The sequence below is a fragment of the Lissotriton helveticus genome, chromosome 12 (genome assembly GCF_964261635.1).
Source record: "Lissotriton helveticus chromosome 12, aLisHel1.1, whole genome shotgun sequence".
NCBI classification, from domain to species: domain Eukaryota; kingdom Metazoa; phylum Chordata; class Amphibia; order Caudata; family Salamandridae; genus Lissotriton; species Lissotriton helveticus.
In genome coordinates this window covers 28978709-28994172 of record NC_136073.1, presented here as the reverse complement: position 1 = coordinate 28994172, position 15464 = coordinate 28978709, and the positions used below count along the sequence as shown (strand labels likewise).

The following is a 15464-nucleotide window of genomic DNA, read 5'->3' as shown; positions in this document are numbered from 1 at the left end:
TAACATCACACTGCACACAGCGCAAAGAAAAGTGTGTCTTTATACCCAGATGACATCATGAGAAACAACTCACATGCAATAAATGAGTGGCTTTTGAGGAGAGTGAAGTCAACCTTAACCCCATTAACATGTCAGCTGTATGCCTGCTCTGCGAAGTACAGAAAAAACTCAGCCGCGCTCCGCGGAGTTCAGCGAGCAGCGAAGTGTGATAAGTCGCGCTACTTGCACTGATTTTTAATGCCAGGAGTTTGTCCCGCAGGGTAAAATCACTGCCAACTGCACTACGCGTGGTGCCAGAGGGTGCTGCTTCTTTCTGCCGCTAGAGTAGATATTCTCCTTGAGCGGCAGCTGCCTCAACGCAAGCAGCAGATTTCTCAACGTGAGCGGTCGCAACCTGCTGTGACTGCCCATGTTAAGAAATTTCACCGAAAGGAGGTCTAGTGTGCAATTTTTTCTTGCAAGCACTCGCCAACTTAACATTGGCAAGGCACGTGAGAGAAAAAACTCTGCTCCGCATCACTTCCTGGAATTTTGTGGAGCTCCGTGCTCCACACGGAGCACGGAGATGGCAAAACTCTGCGAACTCCGCCAGCAGAGCTGAATTCCTTGTCCTCCACTAGTCAGCAGCTGGCACTAGAATACAGTGGGGTGTGGTGAGTTGGTAAAAGCAGACCCTGTACGGCTGGCATTCATGGTGCTGTGTGGCTTGCTGATAATGCGCTTCTCGGAGCTGGCCCTCACCTCCTAACAGGTACCATCTTCAACTTTCCAAACAGTACTGGATGGTTCAGATAAATCTGTAGAATATCTTACTCCCTAGCTCAGCAGGGCTAGTGAAGGTGGCGGCCCCTCGGGCAAGAGGAGCACCGTGGCAGCCACGGTTGGCATGGAACATGGAGAACACACAGGGCTGGATTAACCCCATAGCAAAATAAGGACATGCTTAGGGCATCAAGGGAAGGGGGCACCACATAAATTTGCCTTTGCCAGATTTACCATGGACCATATGGTGCAAAACTACAAATAGTGCACCTGAACCTATACATAAAGTGGAAATATACAAAAAGAAACATTATTTTCCATCTTACTGTAAGTTTTTTTTCATTTACAAAAATACAATTTTATTTTACGGTGTATTATTGTTTATATTTTGAACTAGATATATATGGGGGCGCCAACATCTTTTAGGTGCTTAGGGCCTTTAAAGGTTTTCATCCAGCCCGGAGACCACAGGGGGGAGAGACCCATCCAGGGAGGGAAACGTGTGTGAGGGGAGACCCCTAGGGCAAAGTCTAAAAGACTCCACATTAACCCTGGGCCTAGTTTGCGTAGTAGTGCTACGCGTAGCTACGCGAAGTACACTACGCACTACGCGAGCTACGTGTAGCTACGCGAACTGAGTAGTGCACTGTGCAAAATGCTGTTCGCACTGATTGCACAGTGCCGGATGCTTGTCCGGCACTGTGCAATCAGTGCAAACCACATCCTGCACAGTGCACGCGGTCGTTTCCGCCGCTCGAGTAGATTTCTACTCAAGCTGCAGCTTTCTCAACGCGGACTGGTAGTTTCTCATCGCGAGCGGTTATGAGCATACGTGACCACTCACAATGAGAAACCTGACCTCCCCGCGATGAGAATCTCTCCGGGAGGTTTATTTTCCACGCTGGCGATTGGCAACTTGATGTTGCTGTTCGCAAACGAGGAAAAAGTCTCGCCCAGATGTCATTTTGCTCGCTTGCGGTCACCAACTTGATGCTGAGGACCGCGAGCAAGCAAAAAATGACCGCTATGCTATGCATGTTTACACTGTGCTACGTGCAACTCCACATACTCGACCATGGAAGTGAAGCACTCCAAGGCTGGGACTGATGAAAAGAGTAATGGATGGTTTGTGTGAGGGTGGGGGGCTTCCCTATGGTACAATATCTTAGTGATGGAACCCTCTCACCCCAGGAGAGGGTGGGCCCCCAAGACTCATCTCCATGGACAGAGTGGCGTGTGATCTGCGCTGGTAGAGGGACTGTTGCTCTCCCAGACTGGCCTCTAAGAAGGGAGTGGTGTGTGGGGGAGACAGCTGTGGATGAATAACTTTAGAGCTGGAACTCTCTCACACCAGCAGAGGAAAGGCCCTCCCAGGCTGTCCTGCATGGGTGAAAAAGTGCATTAGGAGTAGGCCTGGGCAGTAAATTCCGTTCTGCTTGTGGAATTTGGATAATTTTGCATTCTGCGGAGAACACGGAATTGCCAAAAATTCCGCAATTTGCGGCTTCGCAGAAGTTTTTGCTTGTTCGCGCTTTCAAAATACGTGTTTGCGAGATATTTCTCTCCGAGCATGCAAACAGTGTTTGCGAACACGAAAAAAGCATCGCGAACGGGCAGAACAAGCAATTCCGCGTGTTTGCGGAACTTTTGCGTGCTCGCAGAGATTTTTTACCGTTTTGCGGAGGTTTGCATAGTGCCACTACGCAAATTCCGCCCACCTCTAATTAGGAGAGACTTTGAAGTCTGGATAACTTCAGAGGCAGAGTCTGCTTAGAACAGAAGAGAGAGGATGATTCTACAGGGCAGTGTGACAAGCTTGTCATGTGACTGACCCTGCCTCAATGCTGTCCCCCTCTTCTAGGCACTGCCCTAGCAGTGAATCAGTCCGGAGTCGGGCAGCAGCACAGAAGCCCTTTTCTAAGTCAGTGTTTGATGTTCCATGTCCCCAGACATCACATACTTCAAGGCTGGTCTTTCCTTTAACACATCCATAAATCACTGTTTTCAAGTGTGTTAGTCAAATTGGTTTAAGTGAACCAAGCCTACAATTTCCAGAATCCATTATTAAATGAAAGTTCATGCCTAGACTCTGTGGTCTCTAGGAAGCATAGGGAGGTATGTATCATAACTACAGTAGTGAGAATATGCATCTTATGCTCGTTACATAAATGTGAACATTCACTGCACTGTGTAGCTCATTTTTAACCTCTTTTCACTTCCAACCACCTTCTAATTGCCCTGGGCAGCAGCTCTGACAGTGGCCCTGAGTGTGGGGAAGTGTGGCTCAATGGTTAGAGCAGGCAGACCTTGATGCAGAGCTCTGGCCAGGGAACAGGGTTCGATTCCCGCCTCGGCGGGTCTCCGGCTCATTAAATTCCCCTGACTGGATAGTCTCGCCTCAGTGCCTGTTCTGATCATGGGTCCCACGCTGCAACTCTGGGCAATAGCTTGCTTAGTCTCCACAACGGCCCCAAAAGCGCTGGGATGCCTGGCATCACCCTGGGGGTGCCCAGGAGTGGACATTTCACAGGAAAGCCAGGAAGGGTTCCCAAGCGGTATACGGACAGCGCCGGGACACCTCCGGTGGAGGTAGCTGTGCGCTTTACAAATTCCGACATTTACATTTACATTTACATTTCCGTGTGTGGATATTGGGAGAGGCTGGGGGACATAGGCGCGAATGACCAGGCAGACATAAGGCCTCTTCACAATACTTGGATGCCGCGCATGCGCAAAAGGAACTGTACAATCCGTCTGCACAGCACATGCAAAAATGGCACATGCAAAAATGGCATTGAATGAGAGGGTCACCAGGCTGTGGGGCAAGGAAGTGGAGCCCCCTGGCACCAGTGACCCCTGGAAGGTCACCTGCCGCTGTCCTCTCGCCTCCCTTGTGTGTCTCCATTGCAGTGTGGGGGAGGGGAGCAGCAGACAGTGGTGGGGCTGAAGGGCAGAGACACAGAGGTTGGCCCCCCAGGAAGCTTTAGAAGCCATTGGAAGGGGCCTCAGGAGGGCATTGCTGCAGGCTTCCCTGGCGCCGTTATGGGGCAGCAGTGGGTGTCACTTGGAACAGGTCTTGGTGTGATGGAATTGCATGGAGGGGACCACCCTCCTGCACAGCTGCAGTTCGAAGAGGCATTGGGGGGGGGGGAAATACTTACGAAAATGTAATGCAGTGCAACACAGAAAGTCATTTTACTGCGCTGTGTGACAGGGCAAGGGTAGAAACACACCATATTTAAGAACATTTGACACATTCCTGCTTTTTCCCCTGTGCCTGTGCCCTTTTGGCAGCCTAGCCCTAATGCTATGAGGCACAGGGTCAGACTGATTTGCATATGGCCATGTCTGAACTGGGGTGGCAGAGTAGGCTAAAGAATGGTGATGGATTAAACCCAGATCTGTTGACTGGGTGTGAGTGTTTGATTGGTTCAGATGCTCTGTCCATCACCACCCCCTTTTGTACCGCTTTTGGCCGCCATAAGTGTGGCAGGGTATGCTCAGTCGTGAGTCCCTTGCTCACTTTGCCACTGGATTCAAGCAAGCCGCGCTGAAGACGGCTGCAATGCCAGAAACCGGTCCTCGGAAGCTTGTTTCCCATCCAGGGAAGGCATGGCTTGGTAGTTTGGGCTGGACTGTACCCATGAGGCACAGGGTCAGACTGATTTGCATATGGCCATGTCTGAACTGGGGTGGCAGAGTGGGCTGCCACCTTCCTGCACAGAAACAAACCTGAGAAGCATATTCCCCTTTCTGTGTGTGCTGCAGAATGCAGCACGCATAGAAAGAGGAAGTAACGAGGAGAACGGAAGCCCTTGGTGTGGCACAAACATCAAATCCTTTTTACATGTTTTCATCTATATCTAAGATAGTGCAATCTCTAGTCTACATCTCAAGAGACATTCCTATGTGTGAGTACTGTAAAGACGAAAAAACTAAAAGTCGGGTGCCGAGGGAAGTATAGAGTGCAGCTATAAAACACCCTTAGAAGAAAAACATAGGGAGTGCCGCACCTAAGCAACCACCAGGGAGAGATTGGCAAGTTTGCACCAATTTGCTCACTATATCATCATCAGCACCTCTCCTATACATGGGGAGTAATCAACACCTCAAAATGTGTGGAAGAATGTTGTGTGTGTGTCTGTATTTTGTGAACAACACATCTCAACACCCCCACAACCCCACAGAGGTCCCCACAGAGGGAGGAGAAGCTTCTTCCACCCAAGAAAAAAGTTAAAAATGAGTTGCAATGGAATAAGCTTTTGTTTTTAATTAGGAAATGCCAACACTCATAGTTAAAAACACAATGTCATATTTAGACCATATTAAGTTGAATGCCGACTTGTTTCATTGTCATTACATATTACCTGGCAATGTCTTCAGGGTAGGAGGACCTCGTATTAAGTTTAAGTTTAAGTTTAAAGTATTTGTAAAGCGCGACATACACCAGAACGGTTTCTTGGCGCTAAGATAGCAGACAGCCTACATGGCGGAGTCAACCGCTAGCACATAAGCTGAGGCAGGGGACGAAGAGTTTAAGACAGAAAGGCCTGAGTGAACAAAAATGTTTTGAGGGATTTGCGATAAATGGAGTACTGGGTGAGGGACCTGAGGTGGAAGGGAAGGGAGTTCCAGAACACAGGGGCGAGGGTAGAGAATTTAGAACCGCCCTGTTTTTTTTTCCTGTAACGAGGGACTACTAAGAGATGTTGGGCCGAGGAACGAAGGTCTCTGCCGGGAACATAGGTTTTGATGGCTGAAGATATAAAGATAGGGGCCAGGCCAGTCCTGGCCTGAAAAGCCATGCAGCCTAGTTTGAACAAGGCGCGTTCCCGGACAGGGAGCCAGTGGAGGGTCTTCAACAGGGGAGAGGTATGGTGGAATTTGGGGAGACCGAAAGCAAGGCAGGCCGCCTGGTTCTGAACCAGTTGTAGCTTGCGCAAACTGTACTGAGGGATGCCATTGAACAGGACATTCCCGTAGTCCAGGCGGGACAGGACCAGTGCGGACATAATCAATTTGAGTGCAGAGAAAGAAAAAACGCGAGAAATAGAGCGGATAGTACGGAGAGTGAGAAAGCAAGAAGAAACCACCGAACCTATCTGGGAGTGAATAGTGAGTTTGTCATTGAGCTTGATGCCTGAGGTCTTGACAGAGGGGACTGGGGTGGGGGGAGAGCCAAAGGAAGGGGGCCAAAATAAAGAGTTCCAGGGACTGGAGCAACCACCCGTAACCACAAGTTCCGTCTTGTCGGGATTGAGCTTCAGGTGGTTGAAGTTCATCCAGTCCCTGATGAAAGATAGAATAGATTGAAAATTAGAAATAGAGTCAGAGGAAGAGGACAGATTGAAGATGAGCTGGAGGTCGTCGGCATAGTTATATACCGTGACCTCCAGCTGCTGGAGAGCAAAGATGAGAGGAGAGATGTAGAGGTTAAATAATAAAGGAGACAGAGAAGAACCCTGAGGCACCCCGCACTGGACCTGACAGGGGGCAGCTGAAAACTCCCCAAGACGAACCGCCTGGGTCCGGTCCCTCAGGAAGGATGAGAGCCAGATGAGGGCCGAGCCTCCAATGCCCGCCACCCTGACACGGGAAAGTAAGATGGAATGGTCCACCATGTCAAAAGCGGCGGACAAGTCAAGGAGGACCAGCGCCTGAGGTTGACCGACGTCCATACCTTCTCTGAGGATGTCCAGCACCGACACCACCACTGACTCTGTCGAGTGCTTAGGTCGAAACCCAGCCTGGCAAGGGGCCAACACCCCATTTTCCTCGACAAAGGAGCTGAGCGCAGAGGTGACGTGTCGCTCCAGCACCTTACCTAAAAAGGGTAGCAAGGAGATGGGGCGATAGTTAGCCAAAGCAGAGGGGTCGGCTCCTGGTTTTTTTAAAATGGGGACGATAGAGGCGGATTTGAGTGACTGAGTCACAACCCCCTGAGCCAAAGAGTCATTAAGAAACCTAAGAGGAGGCAGGGTACAAACAGAGTAGATCTGCCGTAAGATGTGTGCAGGGCAGATATCTGCTGGAGAACCAGATTTAATTTTCGGAAGAAGAGAGAGAAAAATTTCCTCAGTGAGAGGAGGAAAAGAATTGAGAGAGGCTGGGGCAGGGGATGGCTGGGGATCTACGAAGAGGGGGGAAGGGGGGGATGTTAGATTTGATTGTCGCAATTTTTTCCATAAAGTAGGAGTTCAGCGAGTCACAAAGTTTTTGAGAGAGGAGGGGCTTTAGTGAGGTCCTGTCTGAAAAAGCCAGGTCATGGGTGATGGCGAAAATCTCCTTGGGTTGATTCTCAGCCGCCAAAATTTTAGCCGAGAAGTAGGCTTTCTTAGTCTCTATGATTTTTTTTTGTAGGTCCCTAGGAGAAGGACGTAGCGGGACTTGGAGGTGGGACAATAGTCCAGTCTCCATCTGCGTTCTGCCTGTCGAACCATGAGCTTCTGCCCATTACCCATACGTGCACCGGAGCAGGATGCCACGGAGTGAGTGCCCACCAGTGGGCCACCGGAAAAGAAACTGTAGCATTTCCAAAGGGTCCGCCTCATCTTGGAGATGCCGACACTGGCAGCGAAACAGACTTTGATGCAAAAATTTGCTTTGGAAATACTACATTTTCTTTTCCTGTGGCCGGCTTGTAGGCACTCACCCGGTGGCCTATCTAGGATTCAAAGCAGACAGGTCAGGTTGATGGCCTACTGGCACTTTGGAAAAAGCCAGGCAGCAAGATGCGGCTCCCGAGCATGATGCAGATAGAGAGGGTGGCGGTGGAGAAGACCCACCCATCTCAAGAAGATTGGACTTGGAAGGGGGAAAGTATGTGGGTCTGCTGCTGGGAAGAGTAGGAAGGGGTGGAGGATCGGGCTAGAAGTGGAGGTAGAACAGTGGTAAAGGTGTCTGGGACAGGGGTCAGGGGCCTCATGGTGCCAGAAGAGCCAATGGGAAGCCACCAGGTTGTGTGCCAATAGGAGTTTAGATGACAGAAGAGCCTTCATGGAAGTTTTCTGATGACCTTAACAAGGAACAAGGTGAGCCGGTCAGGTCTACTGATGCTGATGGGGCCACTTCAGTGGCCAGGACTGTGACATCCGCCTCGGAGGAGGAGTCAGGAGAGTGAAGGAGAGTCTACAGGAGAGAAGAGGGATAGACTGGAGAGGAAAGCAGTCTGAGAGACAGCAGCCCTTGCAAAGGGCAAGAGGCGGTTGTCACTGGGCTGAGCACCAGAGAGATGGGAGGACAGTAAAAAGAGACCCAGGTGGTCAGGGAGTTTGCTGTTCAAGGGTTCAGTCTTGGATGAGAGTATGTTATGGATTGGGGGTTGGCGGGAAACAAAGGGACATCCAGGCCAAAGGATGGGGGCAGAGGCAGGATTTTTAAGGATGAGTACCGTGAAGGTGTTGAGTGCACTCAGAGTTTTAGTTTTGAGAATTTCCGAAGGGCGTAATTGGTATTCGTGGGACAGGTTAAGAGGACAGTCAGTAGCAGTAATGGCCAGGAGCCTGGGTTCTGCAGAACAGAAGGTAGAGGGCGGGATAGTGGTAGCCACGGTGACACAGAACTGGTACACTTGGTTAAACTTTATTCTACAAGAATAAAAAATATGTCAGAGATCTACTAAGGCTTGATCATAGTTCAGTGCTTTCTCTTCCCGTCTTCCAACTAAAAGCCTGCTTAAAACAAGCCTCGCTAGTTTTGGGTTCTTACTTACACAACGAGGCTTGTAGTAAGGAAAGGGGCTACCTAAGGATAAAAGATACCATTGGAATGGAAAGAATTCTAACAGTATGTGGCATGGAATATGCCCCATGGGGTTAGATGTTTCCGAACACTATTGCGATTGGATATTTTGCCTCTAAATGGTATGGTACTTCTGACATTTGTAATTTTTGTCAGAATGGTGTTCAACATCTAAAGCACATTCTTTGTATTTGTCCTGCCCTCATGTTGGATGCCGTAAATGGTTGAGACCTATCTTTTTGAAATTGTCGGTATGATCTTCCTTAGAAGCCCTACAGTTATTGTTTGATCCCCCGAATCAATTGTTCTATTTCGAATTTTAAACTTTTTTAAATGCTTTTTAAATCTTACTGATTTCAGTATGAATATTGGTATAGCGACGCTAATTACTTGTATGTCTTAATGAATTTGATGAATTATTTTTAATGATTTCGAGGAAAAATGGGGCATATTACCAAGGGCCTTTTCGCCGCTTTAGTGGCACTTTTTGCCGCTATAGCTGTGATTTTTGTATCGCCCTATCAGCAAGCTAACAGGCGTTAGCGACAGCTTTCTGGCGATAGCGGCCGGTTTCCTGTCGCCTTGCATGCCAGTGATAATTATCGCTAATGACATGCAAGGCAGGCGTTCCCACGATTATCGCTAGAATTTAACACCTGCTAAAAACATGACTTACCTGTTTCAACAATGGGAGGTGGATTATCAGGCTAAGTCCACCATGACGTTAATGCGTGAATATTGCTGGATTTCCAGGGATATTCACGCATTTTGCTGCTATCGCTGGATATTTTATTGCATTGGAGATAAACGTTGTTAATAGCGTGTTATCTCCACAATAATATCCAGCGATAGGCGGCAATAAAAAAAACACGCTAAGCGCGTTTTGCGATAATTTTCACAAGTTGTTGCTTATATCCCCCGATGTTCTTAGTTTTACTTTGAATGACATTGTTTCGTGTGGACCTCCTTGGAGTTCTGAGTCATGAATAAACTTGAATTGATTGAATTGAGTGAATAGAACTGGTACAGAATAGGGTCAAGGACACCAGGAATAGGGTACAGATGAAGGCGAAGTAAGGGCCATTGTGGTGCCACAACAAAAGGGGTGGCACACGAGCACGTTCAAGTCAAAGACACAAGTGGGGCCGTCTCCATATCACTGAACAAACCATCTTAAGTAGGCACTGCCGCACCTTCTGTTGGCTCCTTTTGGGGCGGTCAAAGAGAAACATCGGGACCATGGGATATGTTGGTATATTCAAGTTATTGCATAGGAAGGCACAGAGCTAAGAGGGATTTAAGGGTGATCGAGGAAACTGATGAAATGGCCAAGTTTGCCCACCAACACTGACACGTGTACAGCAGCGTTCACCATGTACACCAGCGTTGTTTGCAAAACAAATACCGGGAATGCAACGTAGCACTGTGCAAGTATCTGGATGTCATGGCACAGGTCACTTTTGGAAGCTTGGCATGGGTACTTGACTCCAGTGCGATGAAGAGTTTAGGGCTAGGAGAGAACTAGACCCATCAAAATCCTGGGAGGTGACAAATAACCAGATGTGGTTAATGACGGCGACCTCATCCCTTCACTGCTCATAGATTAAGATTCTGCTTCCCTTGTCTCCTCTTCCAGGATGACACACCGCAAAAGTGGTGGCCATCAAGGGGGTAAATGGACGGCCATTGCAGTCCTCCCCACTCCCAGTCTTGGAAATGTACCACTGGATATAATTCTGAAGAAGACAAAGGGTGGATTTCAGCTGATGCTCCATTTTCCTTGACCCAAAGGGATCTCAGTCAATGAGTATGTTGATCATTTTCTGGAAATGAGGCTCAGGAGCAGAAGTGGGAAGGGATGACATACAATCGGCTTCTAAATCGTTACCATAGTAACCAGATGACTTCTAGCTATCAGAGATCCAGGTTCAATAATTGATCTTCTCTGAGACAGCAACACCAATGGGGTATTCGATGGCCTGCACCATCTCTGAGACTTGAAGCTTGTGTTTTGACCAGAGGCTGAGAGAAGTTGCAACTTCTCAGCAAGTGCTGAACTGCAGTGGTGCTTTTCAATTGGAAAGGGGAGTTGGAAGTCATGGAGAAGGCTGGTGGATGGTGCGCACTCTGGAAAGGTGGTTGCAGAATTTGGAGGACCATTGCTGCCTGAGAAGATGGAGACACCAATGGCATCTATCACGTGCCTTTGCATCACAGCGGATTTCACTGCCATGGGGTCCTGCTTGCCTGCGGACAACTTGCCGTACTTGACGAATATGTCATAGGAAGTGACGGACCATAAGAACTGTAACTTGCGGAAGCTGCAGGAGGTCCTTCGTCACTGAACTTCAGGTGCAGAGGGGTGAGTCCAGGCAGGACCTTATGTAGACAGATGGCCAGGAGAAGATGAACAGAACTATACGGGAAACATCCATAACAACACAGGCATTACCCCGCACTGCTATTACAACGCTGCTATTACAACAACTTGCGCTGGAGGGCGCTGTAGGATAGGGAATAGTTTAATTTTCTATCCAACACCTTCCCTACTGTCAACGTGGGCTGGAGTTGGAATAGAAAATTAAACTATTCCACTATCCAGCGCCCCCCAACGCAAGTCGTTGTAACGACTCGCGTTGTAAAAATAGCGTTGTTACGGCATCCGGGGTAAAAGCCCGCGTTGTAATGCCGTACAACCGAACTATACAACAAAAAACGAATTTCTGGCAGGATTTTATTTATTTATTTTATTTTTATTTTTAGAGTTTTCTATAGCGCTAGCCAGACCCAGGAAAGGGTATCGGAGCGCTTTACATAATGATCAATATATTAGATATCACATATCGTGCAGACGTGGTATACAAAAATATGCGGATCTGGCTTTATTTTCTGGACAGCTGTAACGGGGGATGACGCGGCTGTCCAAGGAACCAGTCACCTGCGCTAGGGAAGTGTTTCCATTGCATCGGCTGCAGGAGGCTGCAGGGTGCTCTGGAAGGAACATTGGTTTGCAGAGCGATGGCCAGAAGACTGGAAGGTGGAGAGGAACAAGATGCGTTCCTAGAGTTGTATCAGGTAGACCGGACTAGGAGGCTAGGGGACAGGGAACTGAGCGATGAGTAGGTAGTATTGGTGGCAGGCAATGAAGCAGTGGTGAGGGGAATGAACAGAATATCTGCCAGTCATCCCTGGGCATTGCCCCTGTTGAAGGAGTCAGTGCTTACATTGTAAAGAAATAAACAGGCCAACATGGGGTGAGCCACTGTTATTGTTCCTTATAATATGTGTATTGACTTACTAAACACTGTTGTTGTGCTCATCTCAAAATTAGAAAGACAATACCACCATGTGGAGGATTGCCACTAGAGTCAGTAAATGCTGGTGCTGAACACCGTAATCCACTGGCTCAAATTAAGCACTGAGCTAGTTTTGCTCTTTCTTGCAATATAATGTTTTGTTTCTAGCCTGTTGGATACAAGGCCGGAGTAAGGTATACCATGCACTGTTGCGTGTCCAGCAGTTGTTGTCCTGTGGATTGCCACTGAATGCAGAGCTGCAACGAGCACCCATATCACGTGAGACGTGGACGGTAGGACGTGAGGGCTCGCAACGAGCACCCATATCACAGGACCCGTGGACGGTGGGGCAGTGACGGCTTGCAACGAGCCCCCATATCACAGGACCCGTGGACGGTGGGGCAGTGAGGGCTTGCAAAGAGCACCCATATCACAGGACCCGTGGACGGTGGGGCAGTGAGGGCTTGCAAAGAGCACCCATATCACAGGACGCGTGGACGGTAGGGCAGTGAGGGCTTGCAAAGAGCACCCATATCACAGGACGCGTGGACGGTAGGGCAGTGAGGGCTTGCAAAGAGCACCCATATCACAGGACCCGTGGACGGTGGGGCAGTGAGGGCTTGCAAAGAGCACCCATATCACAGGACGCGTGGACGGTAGGGCCGTGAGGGCTTGCAACGAGCACCCATATCACAGGACGTGTGGACGGTAGGGCAGTGAGGGCTTGCAACGAGCACCCATAATCACAAGATGCGTGGACGATAGGGCAGTGAGCGCTTGCAACGAGCACCCATATCACAGGCTGCGTGGACGGTAGGGCAGTGAGGGCTTACAACGAGCACCCATATCACAGGCTGCGTGGACGGTAGGGCCGTGAGGGCTTGCAACGAGCACCCATATCACAGGACGCGTGGTCCGTAGGCTTGTGAGGGCTTGGAACGGGCACCCATATCACAGGACGTGTGGACGGTAGGCCTGTGAGGACTTGCAATGAGCACCCATATCATAGGACACGTGGACGGTAGGCCTGTGAGGACTTGCAACGAGCACCCATATCACAGGACGCGTGGACGGTAGGGCAGTGAGAGCTTGCAAAGAGCACCCATATCACAGGACCCGTGGACGGTGGGGCAGTGAGGGCTTGCAACGAGCAACGGGCACCCATATCACAGGACCCGTGGACGGTGGGGCAGTGAGGGCTTGCAACGAGCACCCATATCACAGGACGCGTGGAGGGTAGGGCAGTGAGGGCTTGCAAAGAGCACCCATATCACAGGACATGTGGACGGTAGGGCAGTGAGGGCTTGCAACGAGCACCCATATCACAGGACATGTGGACGGTAGGGCAGTGAGGGCTTGCAACGAGCACCCATATCACAGGACATGTGGACCGTAAGGCTTGTGAGGGCTTGGAACGGGCACCCATATCACAGGACGCGTGGACGGTAGGGCCGTGAGGGCTTGCAACGAGCACCCATATCACAGGACGTGTGGACGGTAGGGCAGTGAGGGCTTGCAACGAGCACCCATAATCACAAGATGCGTGGACGATAGGGCAGTGAGCGCTTGCAACGAGCACCCATATCACAGGCTGCGTGGACGGTAGGGCAGTGAGGGCTTACAACGAGCACCCATATCACAGGCTGCGTGGACGGTAGGGCCGTGAGGGCTTGCAACGAGCACCCATATCACAGGACGCGTGGTCCGTAGGCTTGTGAGGGCTTGGAACGGGCACCCATATCACAGGACGTGTGGACGGTAGGCCTGTGAGGACTTGCAATGAGCACCCATATCATAGGACACGTGGACGGTAGGCCTGTGAGGACTTGCAACGAGCACCCATATCACAGGACGCGTGGACGGTAGGGCAGTGAGAGCTTGCAAAGAGCACCCATATCACAGGACCCGTGGACGGTGGGGCAGTGAGGGCTTGCAACGAGCAACGGGCACCCATATCACAGGACCCGTGGACGGTGGGGCAGTGAGGGCTTGCAACGAGCACCCATATCACAGGACGCATGGAGGGTAGGGCAGTGAGGGCTTGCAAAGAGCACCCATATCACAGGACATGTGGACGGTAGGGCAGTGAGGGCTTGCAACGAGCACCCATATCACAGGACATGTGGACGGTAGGGCAGTGAGGGCTTGCAACGAGCACCCATATCACAGGACATGTGGACCGTAAGGCTGTGAGGGCTTGCAACGAGCACCCATATCACAGGACGCGTGGTCCGTAGGCTTGTGAGGGCTTGCAACGAGCACCCATATCACAGGACGCGTGGACGGTAGGGCCGTGAGGGCTTGGAACGGGCACCCATATCACAGGACATGTGGACCGTAAGGCTGTGAGGGCTTACAACGAGCACCCATATCACAGGACGCGTGGACGGTTGGGCTGTGAGGGCTTGGAACGGGCACCCATATCACAGGACGCGTGGACGGTAGGGCTGTGAGGGCTTGGAACGTGCACCCATATCACAGGACGCGTGGAGGGTAGGGCCGTGAGGGCTTGCAAAGAGCACCCATATCACAGGACGCGTGGACGGTTGGGCTGTGAGGGCTTGGAACGGGCACCCATATCACAGGACATGTGGACCGTAAGGCTGTGAGGGCTTGCAACGAGCACCCATATCACAGGACGCGTGGTCCGTAGGCTTGTGAGGGCTTGCAACGAGCACCCATATCACAGGACGCGTGGACGGTAGGGCCGTGAGGGCTTGGAACGGGCACCCATATCACAGGACATGTGGACCGTAAGGCTGTGAGGGCTTACAACGAGCACCCATATCACAGGACGCGTGGACGGTTGGGCTGTGAGGGCTTGGAACGGGCACCCATATCACAGGACGCGTGGACGGTAGGGCTGTGAGGGCTTGGAACGTGCACCCATATCACAGGACGCGTGGAGGGTAGGGCCGTGAGGGCTTGCAAAGAGCACCCATATCACAGGACATGTGGACCGTAAGGCTGTGAGGGCTTGCAACGAGCACCCATATCACAGGACGCGTGGTCCGTAGGCTTGTGAGGGCTTGGAACGGGCACCCATATCACAGGACGCGTGGAGGGTAGGGCCGTGAGGGCTTGCAAAGAGCACCCATATCACAGGACATGTGGACCGTAAGGCTGTGAGGGCTTGCAACGAGCACCCATATCACAGGACGCGTGGACGGTAGGGCCGTGAGGGCTTGGAACGGGCACCCATATCACAGGACATGTGGACCGTAAGGCTGTGAGGGCTTACAACGAGCACCCATATCACAGGACGCGTGGACGGTTGGGCTGTGAGGGCTTGGAACGGGCACCCATATCACAGGACGCGTGGACGGTAGGGCTGTGAGGGCTTGGAACGTGCACCCATATCACAGGACGCGTGGAGGGTAGGGCCGTGAGGGCTTGCAAAGAGCACCCATATCACAGGACATGTGGACCGTAAGGCTGTGAGGGCTTGCAACGAGCACCCATATCACAGGACGCGTGGACGGTAGGGCCGTGAGGGCTTGGAACGGGCACCCATATCACAGGACATGTGGACCGTAAGGCTGTGAGGGCTTACAACGAGCACCCATATCACAGGACGCGTGGACGGTAGGGCCGTGAGGGCTTGCAACGAGCACCCATATCACAGGACGCGTGGACGGTAGGGCCGTGAGGGCTTGCAACGAGCAT

General features: G+C 51.0%; 1 protein-coding gene across 1 annotated transcript in view; it reads right to left on the bottom strand.

Moving 5' to 3' along the window:
• NLGN2 (neuroligin 2) overlaps nt 1–15464 on the bottom strand; it is a 498268-nt gene that overhangs the window by 280668 nt on the left and 202136 nt on the right. The gene's annotated exons all lie outside the window — the stretch shown is intronic.